Here is a 17553-nt window from a genome sequence, read left to right on the forward strand (position 1 = left end):
CGCTTAAAAAGGTTAAAACGGTCAATGTTACATTATATATGTTTTACCTCAATAAAAAAAATTCCTCATCAGAGATGACATGACTCCACAGCCGGACTCCAGCCGTCCTCCTCCATCTCATCTCTCCCCAACCAAGTTCCCCCGCCCCCTAAGGCAAACCCCACAAGGAGGACCACCTGGGACAGACAGAAAAGCTGCTTTAGATCCTGACAGTGGTTCAGCTGAGCTGCTTGTCTTAAATAAATCCCCAGACTTCAACCAGTGTCAGCAACACTGCCCCATAGGCAGCATGCTCTGAGCAAGCCCTACTCCTCCCGCACAGCTGTTAGCTTGCTGGTCTCCCCCGGCCCCTGGAGAAGGCCTGAGCTCCCCACGTGCGAAGACCCCAGACCCCACAGGGCACTGGGGTGCGGAGCAGGTAGATGATGCATGTGAGAGGGACACCGCACGCTCTTCCTTCCAGGGCTGTTTCCATCATCTCTCCCCTTCCCGTCAGACAGCCTCGCATGGTTCACCAAGAACAGGAAAGATCATGAGAGACTCGGGTTAGAAACCGGACGGCAAGACACTTTCTCAGTATTTACGAAGCTAAGGGCAAGCGGGATGAAAATTGCATTCTTTAGGCCAGTTTACTCAAGCAGCATGGTTCTCAAAGGAGAAGGGGTTAGGGGGCCACACAGAACCACTCGGGGTGCTTTGCAGGGCTCCCCAGAGATTGAGAAAGTGGGCCGTGACATGCTTTTGCGAAAAGGCATAGGGGATGCCAATTCTCACTCCTATCAACACATTTCCTCAGAGAACCTTAGATATAGGGTATATCGATTCATGGCATTTACTTCACATAGTTATCTGATTTTCCAATCCTGTATTCCACTGTTAAAACCACTGCATACTGAGGTTTTACCCACTTTTCTCTAAAGCTTTTTGTTAAGAATATATAATAGACTGCTAGTAAGAGGGCTTTTGTTACAATCTTGGATTTAGGGGAAAACAGGCCCAACTACTGGGCAGTTTCCATACACTAACTATTGTCTTAAGTTCAAACTATGGGTAACACAAAGGACATTAAATTATCAGGTAATGATAAAATGGAATAGATTTGAACTGGGAATGAAAATAAACAGCTAAAAGCATATGGAAGCCCATAAGCCATAAAGCCAGACTCAAATCTTAAAAAGTTCTGTGAATGGGAAAGGCAATTAATGCAACATTCTGGGTACCTAAGAGTTCACACCCCAGAGGGTTCCTCTGAATAGGCAGAGACGGGCCAGGACCACTCAGTGTCAGGGTCAAGGTTTGTTTCTGTCTGGGTAGAGAAAGGCTAGCCATATCAACCAAAGCCATCAACCAGGAGCTGGGCTACCCTCAACCCCGGGCACAGTCCAGTTATTAAGGATTTGAAAGATAGCATCTAGATAGAACTTTACAGTTCATAAAGTGACAGGTTAAAAAGAAGTTTTTTTCTAACAGTGGAAATGAAAAATGTATTATCTAGACTAATTGGAAAGATTTTTGAGTCAAAAATAACTGGCTGCCATGACAACACTGAAGGTTTTGGATTACTACAAACTATCTCTTCTGATGTATGAGCAAAATTTCTTAGCATCCCAGGCAAAACCTTCTTTTAAGAGACAGAAATGGACCCAGCAGATGTTGCACATCTGGTTTCTGGAAGAGCCAGGGTGAGGAAGCTTTCCTATCCTGAGAGCAGGCTTTCACACTTATTATATTAATATTACACACACCCTTCAATCTAATTCCTAAGTCACCAAAGGTCAGAATATTCCACAGTTTTTAAAGAGAAGCTTTACTTGGGAAAGAGTAACTTTCTACAAGTTTAGTAGCAAGAGTTTTCCAGGACTGCGAATTCCCTTTTGATCCACACCAACATGGAACAGCACAGACTTTGAATCACTGACCCAAGCTCGAATCCAAGGGAATTCATCTATGGAATTCAAGTTTCTGATCTAAAAATTCAGGGATGACAACATCCAGTCCACTTTCTCTTCTTTTTTTTTTTTTCCCCCTCGGTACGCGGGCCTCTCACTGCTGTGGCCTCTCCCGTTGCGGAGCACAGGCTCCAGACGCGCAGGCTCAGCGGCCATGGCTCACGGGTCCAGCCGCTCCGCGGCATGTGGGATCTTCCCAGACCGGGGCACGAACCCGTGTCCCCTGCATCGGCAGGCGGACTCTCAACCACTGCGCCACCAGGGAAGCCCCACTTTCTCTTTTGAGAAAGCAAAGCCTGACTCCCGAGAGGCTCTCACCAGATGCTAGTTCCCCCCCTTCGCAATGCCCATTTCTCCTGATCCTGAAGAGCTCCCCTACTCTTCCCTGCTGTCTTCTGGCAGGTGTGCCCATGCAAATAACCTCAGGCACTGCCTCATTTAAAATAGGCACCCCATGGAGTTCAGTACCCTGAGGAGGAATGCGGCCAACATCACTGTCCCCACCGTCACTTCCTGGAGGAAGCTCTGCAGAGTCATGGCAGGAACAACCGCTGAAGGGCAGGGCGACTTCAGAGAATGACACCCACCCCCAAGGCTGGGTCTGAAAGCCACCCCCAGCCCTCCCTCTCCACCCCCTCCCCCAGCATGGTACCCTCACCAGCCGAAATCCTAGAAGGTCAAGAATGTAGGGCAAGCCATCCTGGCTTTAGGGGGAACCTATGGTCATGCTGTCCTATACTGGATGTTACGAGAGCTCATGAGCTAACGTCTGAAAAGGCCTATGAGTTCCTGTGGGACAAAGTAGCCAAAAACTATACACCACTGTTATAGCCGGAAACACAAACTCAGCTGCCCTGGGATGTGCTAATTATAACCCATAGTCCTCTCAATTTGTTCCCTCATGCGGATTAAAAAATATTCCAAGAAGTCCAACGTGTTTAGTTTGGCAAACCTGACACCCTGGAGTCCCTAGGTGAACGTAAAACAGCTCACATGTAACTGGCACACCTGACAGCTGACTGCTTCCTGGCCGGTGTGCGGATCCCAAATACGACCAGTGGTCGTTAAATAGAATACAGTCACTTGGGGAAAACCAAGTTTCCTTCCAAATGAATTGGTTTGTTAATCAGAGGGTCCCAGTCTAGTCCCACATGCTAATATGCTCACCCAAGTCCTCCTGTCCTTGCCCCCTCCCCCTGCTTACATCGCTTGTAGAGTGATTCTTTCTGCTCTCTTCATACTTGATCAGACCATCCAAGCACTCAACATGTTCCCTTATAATTCAAAGTATGGTGAATTGCACCTAGGAGCCACCCAAGTAGCCATCAGTTTGGGGGGTCCCTATAAATCAATTTTTGAAGACATTTGGCTGAACAAAGACTCTCACATAAAATAGCCTGGGGTACACCAGAGCAAAACTACCTTCTTTTAAAAAGGCACCTTTCAGTCATTCAGGCTCTTTTCAGTGACAATGGAGGGAAAGGTATTGAATTTAGTGTACTCTTTGGGGTAAGGAAGCAAGTTATCTCTCCGGGAAATGTCAGCTGTTGCATTTTGCAACAGACCAGAGGTTGGAATGACCACCACAGTGGCTCCAGAAAAAACCCCACAAGTTCCATGTTGCAGACTCAGCTCTGCAGCTAGCACACAGTGTGATCCTAGGCACACTGTCAATTCTGAGCCTCAGTTTCCCCACAAAGGGGTCGAATACATCATCTCCTAAGATCCTGTCCCAGCTTCCATCATTACTGATTCAACCAAAAAAACCTCAACTCTGGAAAGACTGACTTCCTTCATTTTGGGGTGCGCAAGCATCCTGGGTCTGGTCACAAAGAATGTTAAAAACCAAAAATGCCAGTCCACAAGAAACTTTCCCAGTGACATCTACACAGAGGTAAAGGAAAGCAGCTCTCTTTATTCTGACCTCACCAGCAAAAAAAATGTATTAAGGGTCTAACCATACACAGCACAGAAGGAAATGCACAAAATCAACAGCATCACCATCAGCAAAGGCATCAAGGTACACGTGAATGTGTTCTCTCTATGTTTACAACTACATGGTTAGCTGCAAAATAGCACGGGCTTTTTTAACAAATACATCTAGTTAAGAAAGCAAAAAGGGATCTAAAATTACAAATTTAAAAACCTATATAAAATCAACTATACTCCAATAAAAATTTTAAAAAAGAAACCTATATAGTAAAAGAAAAATGTGCATCACTCAACAGTACATCTTCAGTAATGCCTCTGTGCTTGTGGGTAAGAAAAAGTATTTTTGGAATAATAAAAATTCAGAAGCTTCCTCAAGCAGTTATCCACTAAAATAAAGTCTAATACACTACGTAATCAAAGAGAGAGATATTTATATATTTACGTTAGGGCTTCATGAATGTTTATTAGTTCAGAATCGATCAAACAAAAATAGCTCAGATGTTACCAAAATGACACTGATAATGTAAATTGAGAAAGCAAAACAACTTTGTCACTGAAAAAGAATTTTTAGAAAAAATAGCTAAATTGCAGTGGGTTACTTCACCTAAGTTGATTAAAATCAGCAATCAGATTCGAATTTGGAAGTATTTTCTCGGTTAATTTTTTTCTAGTTTTTCTCATTTGGAATTTAAAGCACCATAATTTTTCCATATCTCTAAACACATTCTAAAGTACTTATGAAGAACTAAAAAAATACTCAATTCAGCAAAGCAACTTACAAGACATGCCATAACTAAATAACCCTTTTTAAGTCACAAATTAAAATGTTTAACAAAATCTATGTTTACTAAATTTAAATGGATAAATGTTAACTAAATTTTAATAATAGTTCTGTTAATTTCCAAAAGTTCTGTAGGATGCAGCAATTATTTCATATATTTACATAAGGATACATACATACAAATGCCCCCCAACACATACACACATATTTTTTCCTGGAATAGAGCACGCACTTAACCTGTAAAGCTATACAAAAATCAATTGTTAACCAGATTGACCAAGTATAGAACCATACAATAAATTTTTCCCAACGGAAGTTTAGGTAAGAAATAAATATTTAATAGTGAACTACATTGTATATGGCTGATTAAGAAAAGTTCATTTCCTTCTACAAGTAATTTATGAAAAAAAGATTTTCAAAATACCACATTGTTATATTGTAAAGCATCAAATCAAAAGGCCTAAAAACTTAAAATTTACACTCTACCCTTAATCATGTCTCTCAATAGGTAGGTAGGTAGATAGATAATAAAAACTACAGAGCATTCTCTTTAAATGACATAATTATAAGGTTTAGAAATTAAAACTACTTACCAACTTTTCTTCTCCATTGTTTTTTTCCACTGATTTAACTAGCACTTTAGCATTTAGTACATATGAAAGGGAGAGACAAACATTCGTTGTGACTGGGAGAACACACCATGTTCAACAAATATTTTGCAAACAGATAAGGAGGGAAAAGTAGGTCAATATCCTGTGGGTAGGAAGAAGCAGCGTCAGCTTCCATCCAGAACTGAATTATATGATTAACCAGGCACAGCCTACTGCTCTGACCTATGCACCTAGGATGCATAGGCACTGGGAGAAGAAAGAATTAGAGACACATCAACTGCTCCCCAGTCATTAGCAAGCTAGTTGGGGAAAAAAATTCTTAAGAGCAATATAACTGATAAAACAAGTGCTCACATAGGGCAGATGATTCACCACAAAAAGAAGAAGATAGAGCCTACCATCTATGTTTAGAGGTGAACTATTATCATGGTCTTGGAGGATTAGAGAAGGATGGCTGAAGAGGTGAAACTTGACCTTGAGGGTCCTTTTTCAGGATGAGTAGGATGTGATTAAGCGGAAAAGAACTTGAAAGCAAGAGGTACAAGACATATTCAGAAGATGGTGTCTAGACAGAATGGCAGCAGAAGACAGCTGGTGTCGTGCCCTGCTGGGCCATGAAGCTGGAAGGAAAGGTAAGCTGAGGCAAGTCTGAGAGTGCGGGCTGAGGGGGTGGGAATGGGTGGGAGAGGAGAGGGAAGCATCACACAGCCTGCCTCATATGTCTACACTGCTGTCATTACTGACATCAGTGCATCCAGAAGGCAACAAGTGTGATCCAGTCACTGGTGATGGTCTGATGGAAAATAAAGTTGAGGACAGCCATTATAGATGATTGGGAGTCATCAAAAATTTTTGAGCTGGCATAGGGACAACAAAAATTTTAAGGAGATTTGATCAGGGAATAGTCTGAATTAGTTGGGAGAGTGACTAGAAGCAGGGAGTAGGATTGCTCTGCACAGTTGTTCAGTTTGTGCACTGCATAAAAATGGGCCAGCCAAGAGGGAATATGGGGACTGACATCAAGTCAAGCTCCCGAGGGACTGTGTTTGCCCTAAAGGACACCTTTTTCTATTTGCATAAATGCACTGTACAAGCTAGCAGTAGGGAATTCAGTTGGGGCACGGATCTAGAAGTTCAGGAATAAGAACGAGGGTAGAACTAATAGAAATGAAATGAGGATAAGTGCAAGAGAACTAACAGACAAATCTATCACAAAAGGTGGGAAACGAATTTGATGGAGGGCGCAAGAGAGAGAGGAGGATTTAAGACTCATGTAGAGCCTCTCTCATCCAAATGCCTAATGACTGACAGTTTGGCTGCTTGTTTTTTTTTAAAGGTCAGTTAACGTTGGAAGTCATAAGTAAATGATACATACCTAAACCTATTATTTTAAATAAATCCTATAAAAATATATATTTATTTTCCAATCTTTTTCTGTAGTGCTGAGGCCTTTTGAGTGTATGTCCACTGACTGTAGTACCCAGTGGTCTCTTGTAAAACATCCTCATGGCCTCATCCTCCAAGTCTAATTTCTTTAAAGAAGAGTGAGGCTGTAAAGACACCTGGGACGCAGTGTGGGGTGGACTGCACTATCCTGACAAATGCTCGATAATCCCTCTGTGGGAAGACCATCTATCCCTGAATTGCTGAATTCAGGCGTATGGCCATAAAGGTCCACCCTTCCCTCTGCCACAGGGATCAGCAATGTTCCAGAGGGCACAGCTCCATCAGACTATGTGCTGGAGTGAGGACGAGGGCAACATGGGGCAGACCCCCACCTGACCTACAATGGCCACCCAGTGTGAGTGTGCATTATCGTTTGAGTCACTAAGATTCCCAGGTTTTACATAATCACAAATTAATCTAACTATCCTGAATGACTAACAATATTAGTGGGAATACTTTTATTTTATGATCCTCCAAATCCTTTAGTTATTTCAGTTACTCCTAAATCAGCTGTCATCATTTTTAGAAACTTATTAGGTGGTTTACAAAACACTCAAATGAATTTTCATAGAAACAATTCTTTTTGCACATATATTTTAAATCATTATATTAAATCTAATAATAAGTACAATTGGCATAAACAAGGCTTGGGAATAAACACAGTTGAGTCCACATAAGCATAGACTGGTAGGAACAAAAACTCAAGAGCACACTACAGGGTGACCCTCTGACTTTGGGCATTTACTGTGTCATGGGCATCAGTCGATATATTTGACAAAGGAAAAGAACACCCACTAATCCAGCAAATCTGGAGGTCCCTAAGAGCTCACAGAGTTTTCTAAAGCCATGAGCCTCTAGACAATTATAAGAATGAATAGTACTATCATATTACTAGGTTAAAAATCTGGTTGGTTTTTCAAAACCATATCCAACTACCATATTTATTCTGTCCCAAATGTACAGTCAGAAGTGCCTAAGTCATTTAAGAAAGCACAAAAATAACACTTCAAACCCACAATCAGACATAGAGTCAAGAGTACAAGGTCACATCTCATTCCAATAACCTGCCTCTTAAAGATAGAAAGAATCAACACATAAGTTACTATTAAAAACTAAATTTGAGTTTCATACTTTAAAATTATATACTTCTTTTAAAACTGTCGACAGAGATAAATCTTCCTCTCAAGGTTGCCCAGCAAAATCTGGGTGCTATTTTAGGTGGCCAAACAGTAAATCTATCCGTAATTTATATGCTTTTTAGAAATCTGATAGTCAGCCTTTTCAATAAAAATATGAACTTTTATGTAGAAATCATACTGATATATTTCAATATTGAGAGAAACACCATGTAAACACATGTACACCAGAAACCCCAGTGCAACCAACCACAGTTTAAATAACATATACCCACAATTTGACCCCAACTCCCTCATCAACACCATGCATGTAAAGCCTCCCTCCTCAGCATCAAATAGGATAATCTTAACTTCTATATAGTTTTAATTCCAAAAAAAAGAAAAAAAGAAAAGCCACATCTGAAGGAAAAAAGGCAGTAATACCATACCTACCCAAATAATTCTGCCCCCAGGCACTACTGGGATAGCTACCCACTCAGTCTTATTTTAACCAAGATAGGCTCTTGGGAAAAAAAGGAATCCAAAACCAAACTCAAGGGGATAAAACAACAACAACAATATTAATTTGTAAAACATGAGATAAACTCAAATATAAATTTTGACTGAACCTTGACCTAAATCAATGTTCCCACTGTTTTGTTTTGTCTTTTTTAAACTGTGAAATAAGCAGCCACGAGGACAAGATTACAAAATGGTTTAGTCTTATCATCAAATAAAATTTACTACAGGGTTAACCTGACACAACTTTTGTACCTGAGAGAATTAATACTTTGCTACCTGAGACTGAGTTATAGTTGAGAAGGAGTTGAAGACAAGTCAATGAACTTGATTCTAGCAGGAGAGGAAAGCCAAGGCCCAAACCCTACAGAACCTGGACACCAAGGGACCAGGGGGAGATGAGACCACAGCACGGGTCACCAAAGCCAAGAGACAAGAGTATGATGAGGAGCAGGAGAGGGTCAACAGTGTGTGTGTGTGGGGGGGGGGGGCAGGGGGTGTTGGGGGGAGGAACGGAGGAAGGAGAAAGGATAAGCGTGTCATCAGGCCTAGAATCCATCTGTTAGGAGCTGAACTGTGTCACCCCCTCCCCAAATTCATATGTTGAAGTCCTAACCCCCAGTACCTCAGAATGGGGCTGTACTTGGAAATAGGGCCTTTAAAGAGGTGATTAACGTGGGCTTCCCTGGTGGCACAGTGGTTGAGAGTCCGCCTACCGATGCAGGGGACGCGGGTTCGTGCCCCGGTCTGGGAGGATCCCACATGCCGTGGAGCGGCTGGGCCCGTGAGCCATGGCCGCTGAGCCTGCATGTCCAGAGCCTGTGCTCCGCAACGGAAGAGGCCACAGCAGTGAGAGGCCCGTGTACCGCAAAAAAAAAAAAAAGAGGTGATTAAGTTAAAATGAGGCCATAAGGGTGGGCCCTAATTCAACATGACTGGTGTCCTTATAAAAAGAGAAGACAGGGACACAGCCAACACAGACTGAGGGATGTGCATACGAGGCCCAGTGAGAAGGTGGCCATCTGCAAGCCAAGGAGAGAGGCCTCAAAGAAACCAAACCTGCTGACACCTTGATCTTGGACTTCCAGACTCCAGAATGGTGAGCAAATGTATTTCTGTTGCTTACGATACCCAGTCTTGGCATTTTGTCATGGCAGCCCACGCAGACTAATACACCGTCCTATAAGCCCTGGTAAGACTGGCTACTTCTCTCTTCCTCCACCACTAGGCTTTTGACACAGCCTACCTTTTGACAGTTGCCACCCTTCCTAAGCACCCACAGCTCACTCGGCATGTGCCACTGAAACATCTTCTAGTAGAATGTCACCACCTGTTTGTTGCCCGCGCACTCCTTCCTTAAAACTCTCTCCTGCCCTGGCTTCCCTCTGGCCACTTCTCCCTGGCTCTTCACTTCCCACCCCACCACTCCTTATTCTCCTTAGTGGCTTCTCCTTCCTCCACTACAAAATAATGTCTCCCAGACTTCTATCACCCACCTTCCCCGCTTCTCCCTCCACCCTCTAAGTGATCCTCACAACATCCACAGCTTCGACCACACCAAGATGCTGGTAGTCCCTCCATCCAGACCTCAGGCCCTGGCTTGTCCCTGAGCCCCAGCGTCTGCTGATCCTCCCTCTCTGCCTGGAGGCCCCACATCCCAGATGGAACCCACCCTCTTCAGCCTGTCTGTGACGACCATACCCAACATCACACAGACCAGAAACTTGGGAGTCATCCCAGACCACCACTTCCCCTGCCCCCTCCAATCCAGTCACTACATCCACCCCACTGCTTAAAGAGGGGTACATCACAACAGTCACCACAATCATGGACTCAATCAGCTCATTCTCAACAGCTACTGTCAGAAAATAACCCAAAATAGAGAAAAGGTTATATGCACAAAAATATTGTTCATCACAGTATTATTATTTACAGCAGCAAAGTGGTGGAAGCAACCCAAATGCCCAATAAAAAAGAGGTGTTTCAGGAAATTACGGTACTCAGTGGAATAACACAACTATAAAATGTATCTCGAAACTCGCAGCAGTACAGAAAATATATGAACTCTATGATTACAATCATTCTAAAATATACACATAGAAAACTTGGAAAGGAATACTCAGAAATGACCATAGTTGATATTTTAAGAGTTAGTTAACTCAAGGAGAGTCTTTTTTAGTTCCACTTTCCAAACTTCCTGTAATGTTTGTTCTTAAGATGATTTTTCAGTACAAAATATCCAAAAGTGAGTGTTAGTAATCTTGGACTTTCTGAGTTGCCTGGTTTCAGGATAAATGGGAATTTTACTACAGGATTCCCTTCAGCTGCCATGCTACCTTCATGTTACATCTGTTGCAACATCCAAAACTAACTCCCACAAAATAACGTTCCCCCCTAAATCCTATTATACGTGTAGCCCTCAGCGTGAGATCCTAAAAATTAATTCTTTCAAGAAGTCCAACTGGACACATAAACAGCTGCCACACTGCAGAAGTGGGCTCCCAGCATCTGCCATGGTCATTAACTGTTCTCGTAAGAAAAGATCACCGCACGCGAGCTGCTGCCAAGAGGGCAAGTGCAAAGCTGGAAGCGGGATCACAGGAGGGGAAGCCCCCGCTGCACCCAGGGTCTGACAGGCTCGCTGACTGCCAGGTAAGGAAGGGGCACTTTCCCATCCAAGGAGAGAACTTGTCAACTCTTCCATCCCAGAGTCCACGAGACACGAAACAGGTCACCCCGAAGGATGTAAAATGGCACATGTTTCCTGTAGCAGTTTACCTATACTTTTCTGTTTCTTTTTTCGACTGCAACAAACAGCAAGTATTAAGGTTGGGCTGACAGTTTTACCATTATTTCTCAACACCTGTGGCACGCACGTGTCAGCTAAACCCAACAGATTTCTCTTCCTCCGTGTACTGGGTGGGGTATATGAAGTGAAACAGACAAGATGCAAGATCACGTCTGTACCTAGTGGGCCTGTGATAATACAGACCTTTTACAACTGCTACCTTACTCAACAGTGGTATACATGCTGCTTCTAATTCAAAGTACTCCGCTGATGAATCCTTTTGAATAGTGAATACTAAATCCTAGTTATACCCATCCTATAAATCCAGATTTTACCCTAACTAAACTAGACTTCCTTACAGCAGAGAAAGAATGCACATAAATACTTATGTTCAAATTAGGCATTTGTGGTTGGAGATGAAGAACACTACAAACTATGGAATAAGGTATAGGAAGGTATCCCTTAATTTAAATCCCCTCTACTAGATTTTACATTCAACTGTGAAATCTCACTGAAATTAGCAACATTTCTCAAGTAAATAGCTATTCCGTTGAGTAGCAACATGCTGTCATACTTTCTTTGAAATCCACGTTGGTATAATTTTGAGATACTTACAGAAAGCCACTAATTAAAAATAAATTCCTGTAGATAAAACAAACTTGGCAGGAAAGCCCATTTCTCCACTCACAATTATTCAAGAAGAGGCACATGAAAGGAAAACTGGAAAGCTCACTGAACTTTATAAAAAGTAATTGAAATCAATGGGCTTTTAAGGAAATGTGTCAAATTTGGCAAAGTTCTCTTTCTAAAAAATGTATTTTGGTAATTTTCCAGAATTCGGTTCTTTCAGTTTGGAAAACTTTAAAAATTCTGAGACATAACTAAATGGTAGCCACACAGATGACCCTCAGCAAAATAAGAGAAAAAATTCAACTTCAGCATCCCCTCAATCTCCCCTTCCTTTTAGTCTCCCAAGTCCCCCAAGATTCTTGGTGCTTTTAGGAAATCACAGATTCCCCCAGACTTCAGTGAGTTAGTAAGTTAATTAATTAATTCTAGGTATGAGTAAACAAAAGGCAACTTAATGTAGATTTTTGAGGGTGAAAAGTTACATTTATTTTTACAATTAAAAATAAGAAATAAAATTTGGTCTTTACTTGGAATTGCAGAAATGTGTGCATCATTTCCATGTGACAAGCAAGTAAAGGAGAAAGATGGGGTATTGAAAGGAGTGGTTTTCAAGGGGAGGGGAGTAAGAGCGGACCAAACAGAGTGACAGATGGCCAGAGGCACTCTCAGGGAGCAGAGCAGAAGACAAAAAAGGGAAAATAATGACAGAAAAAGTAACATTCAAAGAAAGAAGAGTTTCACAAGGATCCACATCCCCATCTTCTAACTTCCTGGGATACTTCTGCTGAAGACTTTTAAATACTGTTGCGTTCCTGCAACTATAAGCATGAATGGGAAACTACTCCACCTGCGAATACAATCAGAGCAGGCAGACCCCAGGCGTGCCACCCTCTTCGGCTCCACTTTAGTGAACCGCTTAGGCAACTGCAGCCTGAGCTTTTTCATAAGATTTTTTTGTATTGTTATTAGTTCAGAGGTAACATAACCAGATTACAGAAAATGCAGAAAATAACGAGGGTTGTAAAAGTAAGTCATCCCTATCTACTACACTAACACAATCACTGTTAACATTTTGGTTTCTTTGCCATCTTTCTTCCTATATATTTTTCAGAGGAGAAACTAGAGCCCCGTATCAAATCACAAATTATATGCACTGCTTGGAATCAAACAGATCTGAATATCTGGTGGGGGAAGAGGAGGAAGAACTCCAGGAATCCATTTTCAGAAAAGACTGAGGAGTAGCAACTAACATTTATACTGCACGCTTGCTCTGTGCCTGACACTATTTATTCTATGGACATACGTGTGTTTACCCATTTAATCCTTATTACAATCCAAGGAAGAAGGCTCTACTATTACCCAAATACTGCAGGTGAGAAAACGGAGGCAGAGACAGATTAAGCTATGTGGCCAAGGACACAGGCTGCTAAACAGAGTCAGGTTTCGAACCCAATACTCTCCCCAGAGCGCAGCCCATCACCATTGCACCACACTGCTCCCCACCAAGCGAGGACTCACTGCCACGTAAGAGAACCAGGCTCTGATGCGCTTGCCCCAGGTGCAAAGCCTCGATGACCGATGCGCAGTGATTCTAGGTGGAACGAGGTGTGCATAACTCAGACCAGACCCCTCCTCCCACCCCACCCTTTTCACATCAGAGCCCTCAGTGTGTCTCTAGAGAAGGTGCCAGAGGGAAAGGGGAGAGAGAGGGCAGAGACACTGAAAGGGCCAAAGGTGGCCCTGCTCAAGAGTCCTCCCAGGAGGAGAGAAAGGGCTTCTCCAGACCTCAGAGCAAGACCCAGTCCAACAGTACAGAACACAGGACGTTGGTGTGCCCAGCAGCCACCAGTACTCAGGGCAATGGCAGCTCTCAAGGGGTAGAGGGAGGGTTGGGGGATGGGCAGTAGCCCCACTCAAGCCCCGTCACAGAGGCAGCACGCTCTTTACTTGGGCAGTTTCATTTGAGGAGGAAGGGGAACATACTGGCCAAAAATAAACATTTTCATGTCACCATACTTAAACACTACTAAATACCACTATTACGATGATTTACTAAGAAGTACCACTTTTTAAGTCATTAATTACTAAAATTTCCATCAGTCTATCATTAAGAGCAGAACTGCACCCCAGGGCTTCTGGGCCCGTTCTTCAGTGCCTGGAAAGCTCTACCATCCTTCCCTTCCTTCAGCAGTACCAACTCACCCTTCAGGCAGCTGCATGAATGCCTGTTTCCTCAGACAGGCTCTCCCTCTACCCCCAATCCAAAGTCTCCCCTCCCCATCTTTCTTATTCTCACAGTATCCTGTCCTTTCCCTTCATAGCAAATATCACAATTCATAAATATGTCATAAATATCTATGTTCACTTCTGCAATGTCTCTCTCCCCTCACATTCCATGAAGACAGAAACACAATTGCTCTGCTCACCATTAAAGACTCAGTGCCTAGTACAGTGCCTGGCATACACTAGGCACCCCAACATTTGATGACTGAATACATGAATGCATTAAAGAAACAAAAAACACCCCCTCCCCTTACTTCTAAAAGTATCATATATAATTTTTTAATTACGGCGAGTTATGACATTTCCATTACAGGTTTGTTATTTCATGCTCTATTAGAAATGCCACCCGACTCCAGGCTCCTATAGCAAACACAAGTTGAAATGTGATCAATCAAGAACCCATCGGGGCTTCCCTGGTGGCGCAGTGATTGAGAGTCCGCCTGCTGATGCAGGGGACACGGGTTTGTGCCCCGGTCTGGGAAGATCCCACATGTCGCAGAGCGGCTGGGCCCGTGAGCCATGGCCGCTGAGCCTGCGCGTCCGGGGCCTGTGCTCCACAGCGGGAGAGGCCACAACGGTGAAAGGCCCGTGTACCACACAAAAAAAAAAAAAAAAAAAAAAAAAAAAAAAAAAAAAAGAACCCATCAATAAACAAATACAAAATCAATCCCATTCTTGTATACCAGCAACACCAATCAGAAATGTGTTAAACAATTCCGCTCACAATGACCATAAAAACCATAAAGCACCATGGCACAAGTCTAACAGAAGATGTGAAAGAGTTTTTACACATAAAATTATAAAATTTCATTGAAGGACATAAAAGACCTAAATCAACAGAGAGGTATATCAGGTTGCAGACCGGAAGCCATGAGACCATAAAGATCTCAATTCTCTCTAAATTTTTATATGAACTGAGTGCAATTCCAATAACACAAATTTTTGAAAAATAAACAAGCCACATGCTTGGAGAATATATGTGCAAGTTAACCTGTGTGGAGGGAGCGAGAAGAATGTGATGTGCGTTTGACTCATCAACTGACACAAATATGGAAAACGGCATTTTGTGTGAATTCCAGTAAGTTAACTATTATGGGCATGCAATGTTACTTTCAATGTTTTGACTCTTTCAAATATTTTCTCCATTTTAAGTGGTGAAACAGTAAATGCTACAAGTTCAGAAAAGCTGGGTTGTGAGAGATGTGTAGGGGTAACAGGTAGAGAGGGGCTTCCAGGACAAAGGAAAGATCCAGGAAAAAAATAAGGTAAAAAAGCAGAAGACATGTTTGAGAGAGAACCAAGCGTGGCTCACAGAGAACACATATTCCCATAGAAAGCCAGGCAGTGATGGATCTACAAACAGTACAATGAAGTGACTACAGCAGTGTTATCTACACAATGATCCTGCCAAAAAGTGGGACACCGGTCACGTAAGTTGGGACATGTGCATACCCTATCTCCCTCTTGGAGATCCACAGTGCACGGTCACAAATAAAAGTCCGTGATAAGGCCTTCTGTAAAGAAGAAACTTATTTTTTTAAGTTTATTTAAAGAAACTTGTTTAAAGTGTTGTTTAACCAACACCTACTTGCCCAAGGAACGCTTTTTTACAGTAACATTTACAAACTTTTCATGGAACAACCCACTTTGGGAAATGCTGTATTCTAGTAAAACCAGCCTTTTAAAGGTCTGAACCAGAATAGAGGTTTAAGGATTTGAAAATAAAAGGCAACAATCAACCAAACACTGTAACTGATTAGATGGATGTAAGAGTCACAGAAAATACAGAAGTCGGTGATGCTTCTGAAATCCAAAGTCAAGATGATGATAAGAATGCTATTAGCACAGTTACGTCAAAGACGATCAACTATCAGGTAATGGGCACTAAGCGAGGATTTTGATGGGTTTGGAGACACAGTGAGATATTCCCCTAGAAAGAAAACTGAGCAAGAAGTTAAAAGCCTTGGAGTCCAGTGCCAGATCTGACCCTGGTTAACCTTTTGAGCCTGAGCAGTTCTCAGATACAAGTAAGTGGTTATGGTGGTGGCCTAAAGGCCCTTTCAACTTCATCACTCTACCGTTCCAAAAATTAAACATTTGAAGTCAAAATACCAATACAGTCAAGTTCTACCTTTAAAGGAGGTGTGAAATGTTTAAATATAGGATACAAATAAACAATTCAAGAATCTGAATATATGAGTTTAAATATATGGATGAGAGGTTTTTAAGAGATTATGCAATTATAGATGTTGAAGAGAGAGCCCCCAAACCTACTAAAGCTGTAAAGTCTAACTTCAGCCCCCTCCTCCAATGTCACAGAATACTTAGTATTCTGCTTCTGCCGAAAGCAGATTCCTGAATCTGACCCAATGTGGCAGTTCATATATTTTTATGAATACCTCTCAACACCCTGAAGAGTTCAAGCAAGTGAGAACTCTTTGCTAGACAGCTCACCACATCAGGGGTAAATCAAAACTATAGTCAACTTATTACAACTGTAAGCAGACTGCATGAGGACTGCAAAAAAATGAGCCATGCAAATTGGCCTAGGCCCAATGTTTATAAAAATTAAACTTTTCCTAAAAGCATTTAGGCAGGGACTCTAAAATGAATAAAATAGTGATGATCCCTTTGAAGCCCTTTCAAAGGAAAGAAGGAGCAGCTAGGAACTGGGCCTATTTGCAATCTGAACATTGCAAATAGCGCTTCAGAGTCTAATAATATAGAATGTAAAAGGAAGCAGCGCTGAGGGAGAGAGAAGGTACACAGTGGCAACAGTAAGTGGGTCCAGCAGGAGTTTTTCAATCAAGGTTTTTGGTTTGTTTTTAATTTTTTGGTTGAAGTGTGCAGAAAATGCTTCCACGAAACCAGTGAAAATGAGCAGGCAAATAATATGCACACACACGATAATGAAACCGACAACGAAGAACCTGGTCCGTTCCACTGTCCTTTCAATGTAATTTTCTAATGTGTCTTCAAGGATGCTGAATTCTTTTTTTTTTTTACGAGTTTAAAAACGTGTACAATTTTGAATTGTATTTTCATTTTAACACAGCAAAATGAAGCCATCTGTGTAACTTCAAAGCATCTTGAGTCCACGCAGGATTGATCAGAAAGGCCCTGGAAAGCAGAGACCTGGTCTCCTGCCTCTCCAAGCTATCTAGGAAAGCCAGGCACCTGGTATTTTTAGAAGCTCAGCGTTGCTGTTTATCTGATAAGCAAAGGAAGAATGTCAATTTTCACTTATCTCCAGACCTCAAGTTCAAAAACTGCCTATCTTGGACGAGTATAAATTCTATACCAATTCTTTTCTTCCTTGCCTTGTCCAAAGTCTTATCCCCTAAGTTCCAGCTCTGCAATGCATCCACATGCATCAGACCCTGAGCTCTGACTGGATGCCCAGCAGCATACTGTGCTTGAAAAGACTGGAGACCAGAGATCAGACAAACCCCCTGAAAATCCCCAGAAGGCGAGCAGATTCCCACAGAGAAGGCAGTGA

At 42.3% G+C, this 17553-nt stretch overlaps 1 protein-coding gene across 4 annotated transcripts in view; it reads right to left on the reverse strand.

Moving 5' to 3' along the window:
• Positions 1 to 17553, reverse strand: part of MYO1B (myosin IB) — a 184917-nt gene that overhangs the window by 162042 nt on the left and 5322 nt on the right. The window contains exon 1 of one of the 4 annotated variants that reach the window (XM_082630508.1): positions 5256 to 5342. The exons of the other annotated variants lie outside the window; for them this stretch is intronic. The gene's annotated coding sequence lies outside the window, so the exon portion shown is untranslated. Of the gene's footprint in view, positions 1 to 5255; positions 5343 to 17553 lie in introns of those variants that run through there. 4 annotated transcript variants of the gene reach the window in all.

The sequence above is a fragment of the Mesoplodon mirus genome (genome assembly GCF_964341445.2).
Source record: "Mesoplodon mirus genome assembly, chromosome: 8".
Lineage (NCBI taxonomy): Eukaryota > Metazoa > Chordata > Mammalia > Artiodactyla > Ziphiidae > Mesoplodon > Mesoplodon mirus.